The sequence below is a fragment of the Sceloporus occidentalis genome, unplaced genomic scaffold (genome assembly GCF_023333645.1).
Source record: "Sceloporus occidentalis isolate IW3139 unplaced genomic scaffold, rSceOcc1.0.p SCAF_5, whole genome shotgun sequence".
NCBI classification, from domain to species: Eukaryota; Metazoa; Chordata; class Lepidosauria; order Squamata; family Phrynosomatidae; genus Sceloporus; species Sceloporus occidentalis.
The window spans coordinates 100,584,947-100,608,412 of record NW_028316985.1 but is presented as its reverse complement, the minus strand read 5'-3'; the positions used below and the strand labels follow the sequence as shown (position 1 = coordinate 100,608,412).

At 41.3% G+C, this 23,466-nt stretch overlaps 2 long non-coding RNA genes across 4 annotated transcripts in view; one reads left to right on the top strand and one right to left on the bottom strand.

Moving 5' to 3' along the window:
• LOC149312580 (uncharacterized) overlaps positions 1 to 23,466 on the top strand; it is a 206,360-nt gene that overhangs the window by 41,924 nt on the left and 140,970 nt on the right. For both annotated transcript variants that reach the window (XR_016281270.1, XR_016281271.1), the window contains one exon: positions 9,508 to 9,566. This is a non-coding gene — a long non-coding RNA (uncharacterized LOC149312580). The remainder of the gene's footprint in view (positions 1 to 9,507; positions 9,567 to 23,466) is intronic.
• Positions 1 to 23,466, bottom strand: part of LOC149312581 (uncharacterized) — a 63,489-nt gene that overhangs the window by 22,365 nt on the left and 17,658 nt on the right. For both annotated transcript variants that reach the window (XR_016281274.1, XR_016281273.1), the window contains exon 2: positions 1,632 to 1,847. This is a non-coding gene — a long non-coding RNA (uncharacterized LOC149312581). The remainder of the gene's footprint in view (positions 1 to 1,631; positions 1,848 to 23,466) is intronic.

Here is a 23,466-nt window from a genome sequence, read left to right as displayed (position 1 = left end):
CTTTAATTTAAGAGCATAGGTTGAAGGAAGAAAATGCAGGGTAGCTACATAGTGCCTCTCTGTTGGTAGTACTAGGATCTCTTCATCTGGAAGGACCTTCAAACATGAAAACCCTCTAGTCTGGGTTTGTTTTGTTTCTTATAAATGTACAGTTACAGTCACCTTAGTAAACAGTTGCCTGCAGCAATGTGTAAGGGGGAAGGGTACTTAAACTATGGTGCCTGCTGTGAGAATGTTTCCCAACTATAGCCCCCCTATTTCATTTCCATATACATATAAAGTATTTGAAAGAATGAGAAAGCCCCATGCTCAACCCCTGACTTCTCCTGTTAAAAGAATTGGAGGAGGTAATGCCTTTCCTCTGAGATCTTTGAGAGGTATTGCCAGTGCAACAACACGGTGCCATGGTGCTAGAAGAGATTATTTGACTATTATTTGATTATTGCATAAGGCAACTATGTACGTTCAGAGTTGTGACTATTTTTAAAATTATGCTTAATAATTCAAATATTTGATAAGGAGGCACACATATGTGTAGAAACATGTGAGGCACAAACCAGATAACAGTGAATAATGTTATGGTGATTATCAGCCTTTTAAATCAAACTGTTTGTTGTGTTAAGCCTTTCACTTCCCTGCCATTGAAAGCAACAATTTTAATAGACTGAAACAGAGAAATATATATACATACATATATATGCATATGTATATTTATGTTTTACTTTCACGATCACGTGGAGCATTTAAAAACAATACAAAAGCTCAGACACCCAATTCATTGCAGGCAGACAGGTTCTGTCACTTGCCAACCTCTTTGGAAGAATTCTGAATGGAAAGAAGTTGCAGACAGAGGCCATTTGGATGCCAAGGCTGCAACTGGGTGCTCTGGAATTAGCATATCCGTCTGGCCACCAGTGCCAAGCTGTAGTTTTTATGTTGTTGATAATCGATGGGCAGAGGAGGAGAACAACAAAGAATGCATCTTGCAGTTGGCTGGCAGCAGAAAACAAGCTGTGAGAAGGGGAGGTGATCCTAGAAGTTTTCTATGCAGCCCATTTGGGGAGAAAAACAAGGCTATATTTAAATTGGGTTTGTCTGAGCTCTGGTGGTAGCTCTGGCGACACCAGTATAAAGAGTTTTTGTTCGTTTGCTATTTTCACTTGAAGAAACAATGATCTCGATTTTTATTGCAGCAATTAATGACCATTGCAAGCAGAGGGTGGGTAAGTGTTGTTTCTTTCATTGTTCCAAAAAAGCGATTGAAACAAACAACAAAATAAGAAATGTTCATACATACTATTCCCTGGGCAACAGTTTACATCAGGGGCATGATCCAGCCAAAGTTAAGTACTATTATGTCTCAATTATTTCATGAAAGATCGTTAAATCATGTAACCATCTGCTGCTGAAATCCAGTGGGCTTTAAATATGCCTGCTTTTTGGTTAGGTTATGTTTTAGAACTGCAAACCCTAGTCACCACTTATATGTTAAAAGGTAAAATCCTGTGGCTACTGCAGAAGCCTTATGTTACCGAACAAGAATTTAACAAGACTTTTTAAAAGCATTTCTTGTTGTCTTTGTCATGAGATAGAACATTTTAGCAGCTTTAAACTTGTCAGCCAGTATTTACCATGTAATTTTGAAAACAGAATGCTGGGTGGGAGGGTAAGATGTTTCCATGAATTGCAAAATAACAGGAATGGCTCTCAGCTATGCAATTCAGTAGTATATCATCATCGTTGTTGTTGTTGTTGTTGTCGTCATCATCATCATCATTTAGAGTTTCCCAAGTGCTGGCATGTAAGGTGGTTTACAAAAATTAAAATGGATGCAGATGAAAACACATCTAGGTAGAAACATTCAGAAAGTTATTGTTAATGTTTAATTTACAATTAAGAACAGCATACCCATTAAAAAGATGAGAAATAAAAACAGTATAGCTCACTGCTTTAAAAAAAACACCCCACATTCTCATTATAAACAGTTAATTCCCCAAAATGTGTTGGAGTGAAAACAAATTCTTCACTTGGACTCCCTAGGTAGCCACCAAGAAGGCCCTCTCTTGTATTCCCACTAGATGTTCTTGTGAGAGTGGTGGGACTGAGAGAGGAGCCTGTCTTTAAGGTCTCAAATCCCCAACAGATTCTTATGAGAGAATATGGTCCTTCAGAGTTGTTTCATTACATAATCAGAGAATATGACTTTTTCAAGAGTTTCTTTAGAGAATCAGTTTCCTATGATCCTGGGAAAGAGTCTTCAGCTTGAAATATTATGAGCCTTATTAACTTCAATTTTTTTCCTGAACTGTTGAGATTTCTTCTGTCTTTTTCTTCCAGGGATATGATATAGGCAAAAGATTATGAAGTCTCAGTAGATCTGTGCATCTCATCTTGTTCAACTGATTGATCAACGACTGTAATTGATTTCTGTATCCCCCCCCCCCCCCAATAGCTGGACTTCTCTGGGTAAACTAAAACTTAAAACCACACAAAAATACATAAATGTTTAAACAGCTTAAACAACCACAAAGGAAAATAGAATGGAAGTAAAAGCAAGAGCAACAGTGTAGATATATGAAAATGTACTAAAATGGCTTTTAAAACAGAAAAAGGAAAAGGCCTGGGGGAATAACATGATCATTCCAGATGCTTCCCCCAGAGAATCTAGTTTTATAAGGTAAAGTGTAAACTTGATATGACTGCATTCACATTCATATGTAGATAATTCTTGTGTGTTAAAAAAAAAATCAGGGATGTCAGTTATAATAACACAAGGTACATGGTAACCTTTGCAAATATGAAAATTAAGCTTCGAAGCCATAAAGAAATAAAAAAGGAAGTGAAAGGAAAGAACTGATATGTGAATCATGGTGTAGCTGGTTATGCATTTTAATAAATAACTGTTAAAGGTGTCTAGTAATGTAAAGACCTTACTCCTGAAAGCTAATTGTCTAATATGCATGTGCACATGCGTGTGTGTGTGTGTGTGTGTGTGTGCATGCGCTGAACAGTTAAAACAACATGTTATCTGTATATTAGATATGGATCCAGACAGAAGATAAGAAGTCAAGCATAGAAAAGTAGATGCTACAAAGATATGTAATTAGATTAACATCCATAATATCTCAGGTATGCAAATTTGGTGATGATACAGACTGGCAAACCTGTTGCTGCAAGGACTTGTTCCCATGGAAACAAATGGTTTCCAGCATATGAAAGTGATGCAATCATATTTTTCAGCAAATAAAGTCATATGTCTTTCTTTTCTTTTCTTTGCCTTTTTTTTTTTTTTGGAGATTGCTGAACTAATGGATGTGTGAAAGAATAATTGGTACAAACTGAAAAAAAATGGGAACAGGTACTATTCGTCTACTCCCTTTTTATTCATGTTCCATCTTTGGATATGCGGCTGCCACTAATTGAAAAAAAGAGTAATTCTGTATATAATATAGCAATGTGAAGTACTTGTAAGGATGTACACATTTAAAATAAAATTCATACAATAAAGCTGCAGCAAAAAAAATACATAAAGAAAGAGAAAATAAACATTAATTTTTTCACTGGTTCCTTAGCAGAGCACAACTGTTTGGTGTACATGTAAGCCTAAAATAAGTTGGTAATTCCAATTAGAGTAGACCCACTGACTTCATTAAAAGACATGAACATTGATGTACAAGTTCTCCTTGATTCAGTGGGTCCACTCTGCTTCAGATTATCAGTTGGGTTTAGACCAGGCATGGGAAGTATACAGTCCTCTTAGATGTTGAACTGCAATTCCCAGCTCTATTCAGTATGGTCAGTGGTAATAATGTTGAGAATTGCAGCTTAACAACACCCAAAGACCTGCACAATTCCCACTCCAGGTTTAGGGTACGAAATTGTGCAATCACCTTCCCACAAAGGCCTGAATCCCATCAATTTTCTTTTTGTATATTAAGTGGTTACTTCATCCCAGACAGTTTTTATAAAGTACAGAATTTGCTAAACATGTAAAAATCATACTGTTTATGACTGTATACTTTGACTACCAATGCAGTTGGCCCTTGGTATCCATGGACTTGCCATCCATGGATTCAAGTATCCATGGACTGCAAGCCTGCATTGTCCCCAATGGCCGCCAGTAGCCGTGCCACCATTAGGGACAGCTCCATTGTCACCAGTGGAGGCTTGTGCATGCAGCCATGCTGCCATAAGGGGACAGCGGGACCTGGCCCTAATGGTGCTGCTTGCACATGGCCATGCCACCACTGAAGTCTCGTTATCCCTAATCTGTTTGGCCACATGTATGCACCGCCACTGGGGGACAATGGAACTCAAGCACCTGTGGGTTTTGATATCTGTGGAGGGGAGGATCCAGAATGGATCACCTGCAGATATGGGGGCTGACTGTACCTTTATGACTCTGTTTCTTATCTGAAAATACCTGCTTACTTTCTAAAATACAATGGAATATATATGGTGGTTCATTTAGGAGTACCATTTTCTGCTATAGGAGTTTTCCCCCCAGTTAATTTTCATTACTTATGAAATCGTGCTGGCCAATTGGCCATAATAAAGTTATTATTATTATTACTTATGAAATGAGTTAATATGTCAAATCCATCAATAGAACAATAAAAAGAACAGCCTTCTAACTATCACATATATTAGTACATCTTCCAGACTTTGCTATCTAAAAGAAGAGATGACCAACATGTGTAAGATGTTCTGACTCTTTCAAGATACAAGATATGCTAGTGTCTGAAGCAAGAAATTTAATTAATGCATCTCTGTGATGCAGAGGGGTATATCCCAGGGCCCTGGGATATGAAGGAAAAATAAGAAGTCTGGATCTGTTAGGAAATAGCCTCTTTCAGCAGCGTTTAACAGAAGTAATGTGTCTCATTCATTCATACCTTCCTACAAATTATTGAAGATAAAAAAAACTAAAGAATTTTATTAATTGTTTTTAGGTTGCACATACAGTTGAAGTACCTACATCCTAACAAACTAATTAAAAGATCATGTAAAACGAAGAGCTCACCATCTTGTTGTTCTGAGAACAAAGAAAGAAGAAAAGAAGTATAGAAGGGAGTTTTAAATGACCACAGACCTTGGGTCGCATTGTCTAATTGCTTAGAAACACAATGTATTTATGACCATGGATTGCAATAGATAGGTGAGGAAATGGAAAACCTTGAGCTAAAAAACTCAGAAGGAACATGGGCATGGAGGGCACTCTATACTGTCTAAAAATCCCCAATTCTTCTAACAGCAATGAAAGGACGATTTTCCTCAGTTTCTCTAATAGCAATGAAAGGAGGTGAGAGAGACTGCTCAATTTTTCATGAGTTTCCTTCTCATTCTCTTCCCCCCAAAATCAGTGACTCACATTCTTTCTTATAGTCTCTTTAAACGCTGTTTTAGAAAAGGCTTGGTGAGGATGTCAGCAATCATAATTTCAGTGTTGCAGTAGTGTAAATGAACAAATCCACTTTGACACATATCCTGCACTTTGTGAAAGGCAATGTCAATATTCTTCCTGAGTGGCTTTTTACTCTCAGAAATCTCGATGTAGCTTTGATTATCTTGCATCAAAGAGGTTGGTTTGAGATACATTATGTAGCTGCTATATTTTGTCACATGCTGCTTTTGCTGATATATATCAGCAGCATTAGAAGAATCTGCGGTTGTGATTGTTTCTTTCTTGCCCAAATTATGGCACCTCCACTGGAAAATATCAGGTTTCCATTAGTTGATTTCCTATCTGCCAAGTCTACAGCCCAGTCTGTGTCTGTGAGGCAATCAACTATGGTTGGTCACAGGCTGACAGTAGCAGCATCAGTGTGTGAACTGCAGTTCCTTTTAAATATCTGGCCCTTACAGTAGGAAAGTTAAGCATTTTGCATAAAATTCCAACAGCACCTCCAATATCAGGCCTAGCAAAATTGATTATACAGTTGTCCCTCCATAATCGCTAGGGTTAGGGGAACAAGACCCCCATGAATATGGAAAAACCTCAAATAACAAAAACACTGTTTTTGCCTGAGAGGACACCTCTCTAGGAATCTCTAGGTCCTCCAGTGCAACTCTGTGGTCAATGTCCAACATACACTGACCATAGAATGGCACTGGAGTAGCTACAAATGGTCTTTCAGTGCAACTTTTAGTTAAAGTTGACCACAGAGTTGCACTGGAGGACCTAGACAGTCCTAGAGAGAACATATTAATGAAATCTGTGAATAATCAAATCCACAAATATCAAATATGGAGGGATGACTGTATATACATTTTCCAACTGCAGTCTGATATTTGTTTGCATTCCTCAAATGTTCAGATTTTTCAGTGTCTCTTAAAAATCCTACTTCCACTGGAGTTGGCTTAACTTTAGCATCTTTTAGGGCAAGACAGTTCAGAAGATCTATTAACTTCTGTTTTTGATTAAGTAATAAATTTCCATAACTGCTCCCTTCTAGTTATACTCCAAGATAGTGTGAGATGTCCCCCAAATTTTTAATATCTCATTTTTGAGATTCTGGATTATCTCTTAACTATCTGCTTTTTCTTGACTGCACAGGGTCAAATCATCAGCATAACTCATAATATAAGTCTGTTTATCGTTTCAAAAATTTTTGTATACACATTTGTCAACAGTGCATGGAGTGAACCATTGTTTGTTGACTTAGGCCCAATACAGACTGGTGTTTTGCGCCAGCCTGGGGCTGAAATTAGGATTCTGTAGGGCTGGGCGTCCGTACACGCCTAGCCCTACCATTGGCACGCGGGTGCCATGATTGCTCACGCCCACCCATACAGGGCGTGCAATGATGACATCCATGCGGTACAGCACCCAAACAGCGCCATGCTGCGTGGATGTCATCGTTGCATTTGAGCACATCAGTGGCACCACGCATGCAACACAAAAAGAACACGCTGGGAGTGGGTACTTTTTAGGCCTCATAGAGGCGGCAGCCACCCAAGAAAGCCAGACTGGGGCCATGGCAATCACACGCCACGACCCCAATCCGCCTTTTTGCCAGCCCAAAAAGAAGCAACAAATAGCCGCTCCTTTTTGCACCGGCAAATAGGCAGCTTTTTTGCCTCACTGCTGGCAGTGTGTGGCATGTAAATGCTGCATCACTGGAGTTCCCGGAAGCCGGTCCTTGTGTGGCAGTTGGGCAGCATGAAGCCAGCTTGCAGACAACATGGGAGCGTGTGTCATCTGCATGCCACACCCCAAGCCAGCTGGAAACTGGCTATGTTGGCCAGTCTGTTTCACTCCAAAGTCAACGTCTCATTTTTATATAAAGATTGCACTTTCTCACTAGTAGTTTGCACCAAGTTCTCAGTATGTGATTCTGGAAGTCCCTTGATCATCTGTCAATCAGAGGGTTATGGAATCCTTTCATCTGTGTCCTTCTTATGGCCACGCTGGAGGCACACTGTTTATACGACACATGTCTTCAACATGTCCAGAAGCCACATCGAAGCTGTGCTCCAGTCCTTTAGATCAGAGCAAAAAGGAGCCAGGATAATCCGGCTCCTGGTGCCATGGCATGGTCCTGTGGCAGCCCTATTTGGGAGCGGGCTATGATGCTGCTGCAGACCCAGTCCACTTGCAGCCAAAGTGGCCTTGGACTGCGCTTCACTCCTTAGATACCTAGCTCCACCCTTTATATGTTGTCTGGTTTCTCATCTGCAGGCAGGTTCTCTGCATCTGTAGACAGACCCTCTTGATTTGTGGCTGGAACTGCTCAGAGTGCTGGTAGGATGCAATACATCTGAAAGATGAAATAGCTTCACAAGCTTCCGTGCCAAAGGGGCACGGAAGAGCCACAGTGCCACAACTATGCCGCCCTTTCTGCAGTGCAGAAAGGAACAGCTTTTTGTGGTCCCAATGTGGCTCCAAAAGGGGTGGCTGCAGGCCAACCCTTAGGGGTGGTTTATACAACCCCTATGACTTAGCCTGTTAACTCAAAAATGTGAGAAATGGGAGAATAACTAGTTGATGAAAAGATTAGGTTTTTAAAAAAGCACTCCAATGAGTTTTTAACTCACCATCTTGTTGAGCTGAGAAGAAAGAAAGGAGAAAAGAGGTGGTGACCACAGACCTAGAGGTTTCTTGGGTCACATTGTCTAATTGCTTAGATACCCAGAATATTTATGACCATCCATTTTAATAGATAGATGAGCAAATGAAAAACTTGATCTGAAGAACTCAGAATGAGTACAGGCATGCAGTGTTCTCTATACTGTCTAAAATTCCCAACTGTTCTAAAAGCAATGAAGGGAGGTGATAGAATTCTTGATTTTCCAACAGTTTCATAGAGTGAGGAGACATTAATTTAGATAAAAGACGGACAACTTTAGTGGGTGTAAGGGCCAATTTTCTGTGCTTTGGCCTCCTTTTCCACCAACCTTGCTGGGACTGTTAAGCACACACACACACACACATGCGCATGCTCACAAACAGTAAGTTAAGTTCACTTCTGGTTTTGAAATGGAGGTTTGTTTTTTAATATTAAATAGTGAATGAGGTGTGGTAGAGTTGAGATGGGGGCTAAACCGAGAGTCATGCAGTGGAGCCTGGAACTTTAGAGATGGCACTTGTTAAGTCAGAGGGCTGAGGAAAGTGATTTTTCAGATGTAATCTCATGTCATTGCTATCTAATCTGCACTGCAGAGTATCATAGCTGCCAGAGTGCATGACAGACTGTCTGAAAAAGCCACTTCAGTCCACCTCATAGTACAGAGGGCCTTGAGTGTACCTTTCTTGCTGCTGAACCCCCCCAGTCAGTCTTTTCTATGGAAAGAGCAAGAAGGAAAAATCCTTTGGAAAGTATGTGAATTATTACAAAATGTGATTACAAAAAAAGGGAAAGAGTGGATCCTCTGTGCTATCCAAAGAATAGAGAATGGTTGGCAGTGGGTCATGAAGAATATAGCTTGCTCTTTTTCTCTTTGGCACCCTACCTAGAACTTCTTCTCCTTGAGAACCCAAGAAAGAGGTTAGAACCCTAAAACTACCTGCCTCAGCTACCTGGCAAGTTCTTACATTTCATTTAGGAAATAGGGTAAGTCTGGCAAAGGAGAACACTCCAGATTTCACTGGACCCTTTGGACAAGGATTTAGTGAGCTTATGTTACACTGTATAACATGCTGATGTGTTCAACTGACATATGAACAGTTCTTTTTCTACTGCATGACCACTGCATGGCCTCATAACATTTGAATTTATGTGTGGAAAGGGGCTTACAGGCCATGACTGATCTTTTTAAGACAGCAGTTCTCATTCAATATATTTAATGCATGCTTATAGGTAACCCTCCAGATTCCTACTGTGTGACAATGAGTATCTGAGAACCACTCATGTGGTTAGAAGATCCCAGCTCACATATGAGCACTGTGAGGAAAGATGGAGGGCCTCTCTGCTGTAAATTCCAGCCCTGCAAATGCTCATCTTTGTCCATTTGCTGATGCCAGCTATGCTTTCAGAGTTGACAACTTCCTCTTTTCATTATTTACAGCAGCTATAGAAGACATACAGAAATTTTCAATCGTTTTATCCTGACAACAACCTTGTGAGGTAGGTTGAGCGTTAATTAATTTATTTATTTGTCTTATATCCTGCCTTTCTCCTAGTACATGACCTGAGGCTGGTCCTTGATTGGCTCAGTGTCACTAAAGGAGTGGGCATTTGAAATGGGATTCTGACATCAACTATTCAAGGGGCAGAGAACTTCAAGTTTTGAGACTGAATCCAGCCACACTGCAGCCTTCCAGGTGACTCTACCCCACTCCCCATGATGAAGCCATTTGGTGCTTTTTCAGTTTGCATACAGGTTTTCCCTGTTTTAAAACTGAAGTGGTTCCCTTCCCTCTAGGAGATTATTATACAGGGGAAAGGTGGGGGGAGAAAAAGGCATCCTCCCAGAATGATTGCAGTCATGTGTCAGATTTGCAGACAATGTCATGCCCAGTTGGGCCTTCTCAGCAATTAAATGGGAACAAACTATTCACGGGACATCCCATCAATAAGCTTCCCAGTACCACCAATTGTGCTTCAACTGCAGCACTGGGGAAGCAATCCGGGCATTTTAAAGGAGCAGCACTGGATGGGATTGTTCATTTTTAAAGCGGCTGCGGGCAGCAGACAGGGACATTTAAAATATAAAGGGCCGCAGGAAGCAGCCCAGGACATTTAAAATTTAAACCATGTATGTGTACAATGATCAATTCCAATGTAATATCGAATTATTATCTGATATGTGTGGAAAGCAATTGCACAATTCTATGGGTTTTGGCTATCGTTTCCATGTGAAAATATTGAGGGCTATAGAGCCATTATTCCTTTCTTTTTTCACTACCGCGATTATTGTTGCATTGGCCCTGACGTGGTAATCTCCTTAGTTACTGGCAATAAGAATTTTAAGCTAAAACATGTTGTCATTTTTTGTTCCACCTTTTCACTTTTGGCCCTGCTTATCACTAAAATGTCTAAAATATAATTCAGTTGCCTCCACCTTTGTACTACAATAAATTTATCCTTGCGTGGTATAAGGAGAATGGAAACCCTGTGCTTAGATGCCTACAGCTCTTGGTCCCTGGTGTCTTCCGTGTAAGAAGACATAGACACAAAGAGGATTGGCAGTTATGTTGCTAGGCTTACAAACAGATTGGTGACTATTGAATTCTTTATCTGAGCAAGGTAAAGGGGAATGAGAAACAGGATCCTTTTATTGTTAAGAAAAAGACTGTAATGGAAGGGATAGGTGTAAAAAGGAAAAGGAGGGTTAGGATGAACCAAGAAAGAAATGACCTTCAGTGGGCCTTCAGTGATAGTGCTGGATGTGTATAGTGGAATTAATAAGCAGAGGAACACAATCCACTGAGCAATACAGTAATAGTTTCTTATGTCAGAGCTTTGTAGTATTACTATGAATCATGAACCCCATTAATTTCTATGGGCTTCAAACGAGAGCACTCCAAGGTACATTATTCGTTTGGGTTATATCTGTCCACCATCCTTGATGGTCCCTACATTTTCTACTTGAGACTCCTTGTCTCACAATAAGGCTGCCTTAGATCTGATAAATCAGAGAAATTATTTCACAGTACAGATTGCCTCTCCAAGAATGTACTATGACTGTTCCTCTTTTTCCATACTGGAATAATGAAAAGATTACAACTTAACATTTTAAACATGGTTTGGAGAGGACTGATGTTCAAACTCCACTGCATTTGATGAGCTGTCCAGGAACTTAAGGCTACATTGCTAATCACATGAACTGGGCGGTAAGCCACAGTGAACACAGTGAGTCTTAGTTCTGAGTGAACATGAGTAGGATCAGGATGCGTACAACAAGCATTAGGAAAGAATGGCTGAAAAACACCAGAGATGTGTGTAAAAGCATATGAGTCATACAAGATGATACAGATCACTTGTTTCCACTTTAGAGGGGGAAAGTGGAGGAGTATAATACTTTCCAATAATGTATGACTTTTACATTTGAGTAAACCCACCATTTTGTATTCAAATATACCCAAAGAGTAGATGGGATTTTTAAAAAATGGACTATTCTCTATTATTATATGTAAAAGGTAGTAATTCTGCAAAATGTGTATTGCAATTTTCAGCCAAAATCAGATGAAATCCGAGGCATTAAACCTGCTAGAAAGTCAACAAAACGTGATTCTTTTTATTTTCGGGATTTTCCAGAAGTAAAAACAATTCTGCTTTGTCTACTTTCTAGCCAGGTTAAAGTTGCATTAATGCACCTTAACAGCAATGTTGTCTGAAAATCAATTGCACTTTTGCATGTCTTTTCTACTTTCTGTCCTTGTTAATGTTGGGCTAACCTGGACGTCATCTGATAATAAATCCGCTTTTGTGGGTTTGTTTTTTTTCTCCTCACTTTAAATGCTGTTTTTGCATGAGATCCCTTCTGTGTGATAAACTCCTTATTTAGTTGGTAACCTTAAGTGCCAGGAACTGTCAAAATTTATTTTATTTTATTGTTTTTTTCCCAAGAGCAGGACCCAAGGCAGGACCCAAAGAATGCCAATTTAAAAAACCCAATAATTAAAAAAATTAAATCCACACATTAGCAATATAAAATCATTTAAACACAAACAAAAGTTAAAAAATAAATACCCACATCCCAGTCAGAAGCTCCTCTGCTTATCCATTAAAAGCCTACTTAAACAAAAGGTATATGCCTGCTGGCAAAAGGAAAGGAAGGAGGGGGCCAGCCTAGCCTCCTACAGAAGGGCATTCCAGAGAGTGGGAGCAGCCATTGAGAAGGCTCTCTTTTGTGTCATCACCAAGCAAGTCTATGATGGTAGTGGGACCAGTAGAAAGCCTTCCCATAAAGATCCTAGGACTCTGACAGGTTTGTATGGGGAGATACGGCCTTTCCAATAGTCTGGACATAGGTCATATAGGGCTTTATAGGTAATGACCGGCACTTTGAATTGTGCCCGGAAACAAACCAGTAGCCAGTGAACCTCTTTTAACAAGGCAGTGATATGCTCCTTATAATAGCAACAGCACGTATATTTCTATAAAACATATCTGTGAACTAAGTACTCTCTAAGCAGTTTATAGTCTGTAAGCTAATTGCCCCCGACCAGCTGGATACTCTTTTTACCAACCTACGAAAGGCTGGAAGGCTTGGAGACCTGCCTGGGATCAAACTCACAATCTTGTGGCTACAGTACTGGCATTTAACCACTGTGCCACCAGAACTCCCTAACTAGCCCCGGTCAGTATCTGGCCACAGCATTTTGAAACTACTGAAGTTTCTGAGTAGTTTTTGGCTGAAAGATGAGGTATAAATATTGTAAACAAGAGGAGAAACTGCAGGTTGCATAGAGACCACAATGCCTTTTGGGGGGGGGGTTCAAAAGCTCCAACAGCTCCCCCAATTTTTTTTAAATCCTTTGAAAAATCACCCCCAAACCACACAAAAAACACTCCCTGGAGCACTGGCAAGAGCCAAGGAGCCAGGGTATCACAAATATGTTCAAAGCAAAACAATGATGAAGGAAATGGTGGGTCTGGTGCTTGGCAGGAATGGTAAACGCTGATAGATCACAATGAAAAGGCAGATCTGCTCTTCAGTCCTCACCCCACCCCCCAAAAGAGGAGTGTATGCTTCCACGCAGCAGCAGAGACCTTGGCAAGGAATCCTGGTTGCAAATCAAGATTAATAAGGTGTCACCTAGGGCATGTCTACATGAGCCAAATGAACCAGTTTCCCCCTGCTCTCACTGTTCTGTTTTCACAAATCGGGGTCAAAGCCGCAGACTGTCTTCATGCTGGGAGGCCAATTCCACATTGAATCCAGACTTACTAGAGCACTCGGGAGCAATGCTGGGTGGCTGTTAGCACAGTGTCCTGCTATGCCATCTGGCACCACTGCCACTGGTGCAAGTCGCACCCTAGAGGGTCACAACAAAGTGCCTAGCCATGTGGTCAATGCTGGGTGCATCATTCTCCATCTCAGAGGGAGTGACTTGTACCAGTGGTGGGTGGCATAACTGGAGAAGTGTGTAGACAGCTGTCCAGCACCACTCCGGAACATGGGGGTAATTTGGGGCAATTCAGAGGCCAGGATACTCCAGGACCAGCCTGTGGGTTTCCATGGCCAAGTATGGATTCAAACTGTGGTCTCCAGAGTTGTAGTCCAATGCACATACCATGCTGGCTTTCAAAAGATATCTTAGCCTGCATTATTGGAAGCATAGTTTCCAAGTCGAGGGAAGTAATATTCCCCCCCCCCCACACACACACACATATTCTGCAATGGTCAGGCCGCATCTGGAGTATTGCATTCAGTTCTAGACGCCTCTTTTTAAGCAGGATATAGTTAAGTTGGTGTAGGTTCAAAGAAGGGCAAGGAGGATGATAAGAGGAATGGGCAACAGAACGTATGAGGGAAGGTTGAAAGAGCTAGGAATGTTGAGCTTGGTGAAGGGAAAACAGGAGCGACATGATTGCACTCTTTAAATACCTCAAGGGTTGTCACAGAAAGGAAGGGGAACGCCTGTTCTCAGTGGTCTCAGAAAGCAGAATCAGGTCTAAGGATTTTAAATTAGAATCATAGAATCAAAGAGTTGGAAGAGACCACAGGGGCCATCCAATCCGACCTCCTGCCATGCAGGAACTCTCAATCAAAGCATCCCCAACATATGGCCTCCAGCCTCTGCTTAAAGACCTCCAAGGAAGGAGACTCCACTACCCTTCGAGGGAGTGTGTTCCACTTTTAACAGCCTTTACTGTTAGGGAGCTCCTCCTAATGTTGAGGTGGAATCTCTTTTCCTGGAGCTTGCATCCATTGTTCTGGGTCCTTTTTCTCTGGAGCAGCAGAAAACAAGCTTGCTCCCTCCTCAATATGACATCCCTTCAAGTATTTAAACAGGGCTATCATATCACCTCTTAACATTCTTTTCTCCAGCCTCAACATCCCCAGCTCCCTAAGCTGTTCCTCATAGGGCATGGTTTCCAGACCCTTCACCATTTTAATCGCCCTCCTTTGGACACGCTCCAGTTTCTCCACATCCTTTTTAAATTGTGGTGCCCAGAACTGGACACAGTATTATTCCAGATGACACTAAAGCTCTGGTGCCCCAACAAACTATCATTCCCAGAATCCCATAGCCTTGAACCATGGCAGTTAAAGCGGTGTCGAAGAGGATTATTTCCGCAGTGTGGATCTCCAAAGAGACCATGCTTCTCTTTCAGCCTTTTTTGTGCATTCCCAGCAGATAAGAGTTAAATTTCTCTCTGGAAATTTGGGTTAGTCAGAGCCCTCCTCCTCCTCCTCCTCCTCTTGGTTGCAGAGTGGCGATGGAGGAGGGAGTTTTCCTACTCCTTAATTAATCATAACGCTGCTCCACAATTTAAATATGGAAATGGGAAGCCGTTTGAAATTATTAATGAGCCTCCAGGCTGTCCTGGGGGTTGTTTCCAGGAAGGGGGGGACCCATGTTCGTCCTCTTCCCTCCCTCGCTGGAGCAGTGTGAGAAAATGTGGTGGGGCACGCAAGCCCCCCAGACAATAACAACAACAACAACGCCTTTTTATTTGTTATTGTCCATGGCTGAAGGGGCCGAATAACGTTGTTTTTGTTTGCTGACGACTAAGGCCTTCCCCGCCTGGCGTCTGTCGTTGCCTCCTGAGGCGAAGGAGGGGAGAATAACGTTTCTCCTGTCACTTATTATCACTGGCCTAGGCCTCTGAGGGAGGATTGGAGAAGCCTCCTCCGTCCACGGCGCGTTTTTATGGGCTTCTCGAAGGGCTCGACTTGTGGCCATGTTCTGGGAGACGTTTCGCAGCAGCATCCCTGGCTTCCTGGGGTCTAAAACTCTTCCAGAACATGGCCACAGTAGAGCCCCCGAAGGCCGTGAAAGCTCTGGACTTCGCCTCCTCCTTCCCTCCCTCGCTCCAAAACATGGAGGACGGACGGAGGGATTGAAAGCGGGGGGAGGCTTTGTCCTTGACTGACACAAGGCCTTAGCCGCCCGAGGAGGAGGAGGGACAAAATGGCCGCTGTTTCCCCTCAGCTCCTCAGACTTTGAGGGGAGCAAGGAGTCGGGGACCGAGATTGAAGCCCCCACACTGAGGCAGCCAAAGCTGCATCCACATTGGGGAAATAACCCGGTTTTGCACCGCTTTAACTCTGCCTGGCTCAAGTGCTATGGAATTCTGGGAGTTGGAGTTTGTTGTGGGGCCCAGAGCGGAGCTCCAACTCCCAGAATTCCATAGCCTTGAGCCACAGAAAGAGTTAAAGCGCAACCAAACCGGGTTATTTCCCCAATGTGGATGCAGCACACACAAACTCATCCTCCATGGCGAAACAACGCACACACACACAGAGCCCTTAAGCGGGAGTTATAGCTCTTGCGGCGTTTCTATTCCCCTCCCAGCCTGAAAGGCAAAGGCATGGCTAGATGGAAGCAAAGGAAGGAGACAATGGAGCCGGGAAAGGGAGGGAGGGAGGCGGGAAAGAAGAAGGCCAGGCCCCGGGTGTTTTCTTTTGAACGCGTGGAGCGGTGCCAGGCGAGGAGGGGCCGGTGGCGGCGGGGCTCAGGCTGGCAAAGGCCGGAGGAGCCCAGGCAGGGAGCGCTGCCTGCCGCGGAGGAGGAGGAGAGGAAGGCTGGGGAGTGAGTGAGTGAGTGCGGCTTCTTCGCTTATGTATTTGTGTCCCCTTCTTCGGGACCTACTAAGAGAAATGGCAGGACTTGCCCATAAGGGAACCATAGGGGAATGCTTGCCCATAAGCATACGTAGAATACTTGCCCATAGGGAACCATGGGGGAATACTTGCCCATAAGGAAACATTGGGGAATACTTGCCCATAGGGAACCATAGGGGGATATTTGCCCATAAGGAATAATAGGAGAATACTTGCCTATAGGAAATCTTAGGGGAATACTTGTCCATAGGAAATCAGAGGGAAATAGTTGCCCATAGGGAATCATTGGGAATACTTGCCCATGAAGATTCATAGGATACTTGCCTATAGGGAAACAAGGGAATACTTGTCCATAGGGAAACATAGGGGAATACTTGCCCATAAGGAATCATTGGGAATACTTGCCCATAAGGATTCATAGGATACTTGCCTATAGGGAAACATAGGGGAATACTTGCCCATAGGGAAACATGGGGAATACTTGCCCATAAGGAATCATTGGGAATACTTGCCCATTATAGGGAATCAGAAGGGGGAACCTGTTCATACAAAATCATAGGGAAATATTTGCCCATAAGGAATCATTGGGGAATTCTTGCCTATAAAGAATCATATGGGAATACTTGTCCATAGAGAATCATTGGGGAATACTTGCCCATAGGTTATGAGAGGGGAATACTTGCCCAAAGGGAATCATTGAGGAATAATTACCTATAGAGAATCATTGGAAAATACCAGCCCAGAAGGAAACAGGGGAATACTTGCCCACAGGGCATCTCTGGGGAATACAAGTATTCCCCTCTGATACCCCATGAACAGGTATTCTCTATGGGGAAATATTCTGCAATTATCACTATGGGCAAGTGTTCCTTTATGATTCTCTGTTGGCAAGTATTCTCCAGTTATTCCCTATGGGCAAATATATTCCAGTGATTCCCCATGGGCAAGTACGGTTTACTTATGGACAAGTACTGTCATTTGTTTTAATACTACCCCATTCTTCCATGGGGAGGACACTCCATGTATATTATAAACTAGCCAGCATTCGAACCAACTGTATTGTCACTACTGGGCTTTTTAAAACCAATAAATATTTAAACAATTGCAGGTGATGTTTTTTCCTCCCAAGCTCCTGGTTGCATCACTGAGACCCTTGTTTCCAAAAGTGCTCTTTCATTGGCAGTTCGTTACCTTCTTCTGCTCTTTTTTTGGCATTCCTCATCTCTTTCATTCCCCCTTATAATTCTTATCCAGAGTAAAGAGATATCGGGAATCTTTAAGAAGTCAGGGAGATCAGTAATGAAGGATATGGTTTAGGAAAGCTTCCAACTAAAGATAATTTTTTCTTGCCTCTCAAGTCGGCTCACTTTAGTAAGAGTTTCTTTAAAATACTGTGCACCCAACAGAGGAGAACAGCATTTCTAGTGAAACTAGGTATGATATTTTTATCAGGAAATTCTGCAGAACGGGGATTTGGTTTCCCCCCCATACGCTGCAAATTAGAAACTTGTGGGGAAACTATCCAGATAATTATTTCTTGTGCCTCTGCAATTCTTGTGCCTAGCTGTTATAATCCCAAATAGTTCACTGGTGACTTGTAGCATCGCGCTATGTTTGTTTGGGCACATGTCCAGTTTGTTCCATGGGAGTTACTCTAGTTTTAAGACTGCGGTTTTGTCTTATGTTATAACTTAACTTTAAAATTACAGTATGTCAAAAAATAACCATGAGCTGAGAAGGTGCGAAATGAGTGTCATTTGGGCCTCCTAAACAATCCTAAGTACAGTGAATGTCATTTTATACACTGGATGGAATTGCCATTGATCCATGACTTCCCAGACATGAGCTATTTGGTAATAACATTTAATATCCCTTTCATTGTAAAGGACTTGCAAATGATGTTATATTGCCTCCAAAATGACTATTAGTGTTTGTTTCGCCTTCAAAGTTGGCAATGCTTCATGGGGAGCTTCTATACATTTACAGAGCATGTTGATCAGCACCAGTCCATGTACTACTGCTTGGAGTATTACTGCCTTACATTTGGTCCAAGATTGCCAGGTAAAATAAGGGACTGGGCACCTATACCTTCAGTGGTTGTGTAGGAGAGGAATTTCTGTACAGTGAAGGTTACATGACAACAGTTGCTGAAAGTCTCTCTCTGCACAACTACTAAAGGCATAGGAGCCCTGTCCTTTATTTTAGCTGGCATCCTTTATAGAACTGTGCAGTAAAATTACCATAGTTTGCAAGGTATCAGGTCCGGATCCAGATCCATTCACAGTTTTTATTCCTAGAATAATATAGTACAAACATTATAGGAATTTTGTATCAATTCATGTGGCCTAGCATGGTTATAGAGAATTATAATGCCTTCATTTGGAGAATTGCTGATTTCTTCTGGCCACTTCTGTTTTCTTTTATGTTTTTGTTGCCAACACTAGTTTATTATCTTCATACTGACCAATCCAAAAAAAGGGGTGTGTGTCCTTATACAAAGATTGCTGATTTAGGGAAGATGCTATTTATATTAAAATTGTATCATTTTTCTGACAAAGGTATATGGCTCTGGGCTCCTTGCAATGTAGTTTGATAACATAACTAGAGAGCATTGGGAGATGTTGATCCAGAACTGGTCACAATCTGTTATTTTTGACCCCAGATTAGCTTTTCCCTTTGTATGTTCCCAATTATCCTCAGTTAACATTTTGCATATCTCTGTTGGGACAATTTCCTTGCATCTGGCAAACAAACAAACACCACTTGACTTCTTCAACCCTTGTCCTGTGGGATTTTAAAATCATGGAGAATTATGGGGAGGGGACCCTAAACCAGAAAGCATAGTCTTCAGTGATTTAATCCAATATAGAGTTGCCAAATGAATTAACAGACAGGGTACTTGTACTGCATAGAAGAGGGAATTTCAGCAGGTGAAACTTGCATAACTAGCAATACCTGTTGAAATTCCCTCTTTGGCACGACTATTAAAAGTACAGAAGCCCTGTCCCTTATATTATCTGGCAAACCTAGTCCAACCGGAAGCCTTCTGTGTGAGATTCTTTCTCTTTCTCTCTTTTCTCCCATATAGCATAGGCTCATCCCTTTAAAAAAAAAAAAAGGTTGTCTGCAGTTAGATGAAGATAAATGTATGGATTATATTGTAAAGGGGGATGGATGTTGAGAGAGTAGTGCTGGAGTGAAAAGCTCACTGGAGCCTTTACTCCAGCAACATGGAGGTGCCCCTCTTATGATGATGAGTTTGAAAGAACCAAAATTCAGGCAGAAAATATAGAATTCTCAAGAGGAGGAATAGTTATAAAAGAAGGGCATTCTTGGATGTAAACAGCCCGATCCTTCCTAAATGAATCTAAAAGAGAAAAGGATGGCAGGGAGACATGGCATGGCATGTCCTCCTTCATCAGAGAACAGGTGGGGGCAGGTGGGGGCAAACAATAATAAGGCAGAAAGTTCAGTTTGGGTTGGTTACTTTTCTTTACATGGCAGTCAGTTAATAAATAGTGAATGAATTGACAATATAATCTTATAATGCTTTTTGATAGGTGATAAACAGAGGAAGTAAAAGAAGCAGGAAAGGACGAGAAAGATCCTAATCCGTCTCTGACTGAGCCCTTTCACCCATGTTGGACAAGAAAGCAACTAGAACAGAAATTGTTGTCTTAAGGGTTTGCTTCAAGGTGTTCTGGTCTGTGTAGAGATATCAGCATAAAATGAAACTGTCCCATTAAATATAATGACAGAGCAAAATGGTGTCCCTTATAAAAAATGGAAAATCAAGGTTTGATATTTGAAATTTATTCTTTTTTGGAATATTTTCAAACCGTGGATGCTTGAATCCGTGTATAAAAAATCTGTGTATAAGAAGGGCCAGCTGTATATACCACACTCTCTTCCATGCCAGCATTTTCTGAAGATGCCAACCACAGCTGCTGGCAAAACGTCAGGGATAAACTCTTCCAGAACACGGCCTTATAACCTGAAAAGCCCACAAAAACAAAACAAAACCCTACTCTATTTAGCTCACCCATAGTAAAAAAAAAACCTTGAATTTGGAGCTGTATTTGCTGTGGCTTGAGCCCACAACCTTAGTTGCTGTATCCTTGTATTTTCCAATTTTATGTTAAAACAGAAAACTGTAGGTAAAGAGAATGGTTAAAATAAAATATGTTTCTTAGTTTATTATGAAAACAATTGCTTCTTATTGTAGATCGTGTTTATTGTAGGTTATATATCTTTGTATGAAGAAAGAACAATCTGGAAGAAGCAAAGGCATAAAGTGAGTTCGGGAACAACTAGGTAAACGCAACTACTTATGTGTTAATTTTCCCAACAAGTCTTAATTAATTAATTTCTTGATCAACAGGCATCACTATCAGAGCTAAAATTAATTAGTAGCCAAATCATTTCCCCTTCCCCCTGCAAAGCTTAGTAAATAAATTTGCTTGTTCTTAGCATTCAGTTATCCTTGTGATGCAGTGCATGAGAGGTACCGTCGGCCCTTCTTATACACAGATTTTTTATACACGGATTAAAGCATCCACGGTTTGAAAATGTTCCAAAAATGTATAAATTTCAAATATTAAACCTTGATTTTCCATTTTTTATAAGGGACACCATTTTGCTATATCATTATATTTAATGGGACTTGAGAATCCACGGATTTTGTTATCCATGGGGGATCTTGGAACCAAACCCCAGCGTATAACAAGAGTCCACTGTATTGCCTTGTTGTTTCCTGAGATGGTTTCAAGAAGGTGCAGCAGCCTGGAGAGTGCTGAGGGTTTTAGGAACTGGAGATGTCAGGGACTAAATGTAGGACCTCTGCCCCTTGCTTGTAAAACATCTGTAGCATTGATATTTGCAAATTATGATCGGAATCCTGGATCAGCTACATAGATAAGTATATTTATATGTAACAAAGTTAACCTCACCTGGCCCGACAGCCCTTCCCCAAAACCTGACAGAAACATCAGCTGCTAGCAGAATGGATCTCTATCTCCTTATTCAGCTGATGTCTACTAAAATAGATTTAAGAGGGAGTTACAATCATGGCAATAGTGTCGAAAGTGTGACTAAGTAGCAGTTGTGAATATGGAACAATTACAGGTGAATAAAACCAAATAACTTTTGTATTCATGATCGCTACTTAGTCATGAGTGTGTTGCTATTGCCACAACCATAGTTCCTCCCTCTACCTTCTTTACTGTGCATCAGACGCATGGGGAGAACGAGATCCATTCTGCTGGCTGTTGCAGTAGCTGAATGACATTTCTGCCAGATTTGGGAGGGCTGGGCCGGGAGAGGTTACTTAGGGACTCAACAACCGCCTAAGGGGCGGCTTTATGCTGCCCCTTTCCTTGCTGGATCAGGGCTGCAGCAACCATACGCTGCAGCTCCGATGTGGCTTCTTTTAGTGTTGCAGAAAGGGCGCCTAGTCGCAGTGGCGGTGGCTTTTTGGTGCTCCTTTGGCACAGCGTGTTTAAATGCTGCACCAACTGGGCGTCTTGATGCCCCCTGCCGTGCAGTTGGGCACGTGGCATGACACTGGCGTGTGAGTGGCATGGGCGCGTCCCGCATGCATATGCCATGCCCCCACACCAACCTCACACCGGCATATAACACTGGTCTGTACAGACTCTTAGTGATTATACTAAGGTCCAAAACATACTGCAGAAATAATCCAATTTGAGACCACTTTAACTGCCTTGGCTCAATGCTAGGGAATTCTGGGAACTGTAGTTTTGTGAGCCATTTAGCCTTCTCTACCAGACACCTCTGGTGCCACAATAAACTACAGTTCCCAGGATTCCCTAGTGTGTTTTGGACCTAAGTAGCTGATACCGGATTTTGGCCCATGTTTCTTAGATATAAATGAATGGAAAAGTAGAAGACACAGTTATTCAGCAGTTCAGAAAAATGCTCTGTGTGTGCTCAGAGTAACTCAAAATATTCCTGATTAAGAACTCTCCATTCTTGATTAACACACAGTTCTGTTATTATTATTATTATTATTATTATTTATTTATTTATTTATATAGCGCTGTAGATTTGCAGAGTGCTGTACATACAAACAATAGAATAGATACGAGTAAACCTGCCCATGGGTCCTTTATTGCTACACTGTATTGTATTGATGCCCTCTAACTGGAATGAATATATTTTTATTAATATCTTCCAATCTAGGCAAATAATCCAAGGTATTGGATTAGAGTGGATAAAATATATTTGGGGGGAGGGAGGTGTAAAAAAGCAACAGGCAGGTTATTATAGTCTTTTTTTTTATCACCTGGTAGTTTCTAGATGCATTGTACTACAATTCCACTGTTCCCAACAATTTGTTAGTCGAATATGCCTAGAGAGCTACTTCAAAACAACAACAACAAAAAGACTAGTTTCAAAGGAGCTAATAACAAAATGTGGCACTAGGGGTCAACGGTGACAAACCATATACAGTACAGTACTATTCTTTGTAGGCCCCATGGCATGTTTAATAAAGTAACAAATTAAGCAATGAATTAACAGAATTCAGTGAACCAGATTATTCAGATGTTAATATTAAACACAGTTAATTAATCTTCCAATTTCTAGTGGTTAGCATTAGTACATTTATTTTCAAAGCTAGCATTCAAAATTTGAGCATCCTACATGGGTTATGCAGAAATTCTTTAAACCTATAATTGCATAACAGATCCTTCCATCCCACATGTCTTGGTAGGATGTAGGTTGCAGATTGCACTGAGATTATATAAATGGTAATAAATGGCAGGAACACGCATCTGAGAAGATAAATGGCCGAAAAATGTGTGCAACTTTCTGTGTGCTAGTCACTATTGTTTGCTTACAACAGTCATTAAAAAAGCCAATAACCTTTTTCATATTTAAATAGATATGAAAATAAATTGATATCCCCCCCTTCTAAGAGGAGTCCACAAGGAAATGCTAGCTCTATGTGCTCTTTTGGGGTTTCCCCCCCCCCCAAAATGAAGAAACTGAATAATACACAAAAGAATATTCACATTAAAATGCTTCTGAACATCTGTAATGTTAATGGCTGTGGATTCAGAATCCAGACTTCCATAGTACAGCTGAACAATATTCATGATATTTTTATTTATGCATCAAAGGTTGAGCTGGGTTTTTTCCTAATTAAAAGAATGTGTTTAGTATGAACACATTTTCTAAAGCTAAACAGGCTATTACTTTTATATATGAATACGATTGTAATGACTCATTAATATTTGTGTCATTACATGTTGATGTTGTTGTTGT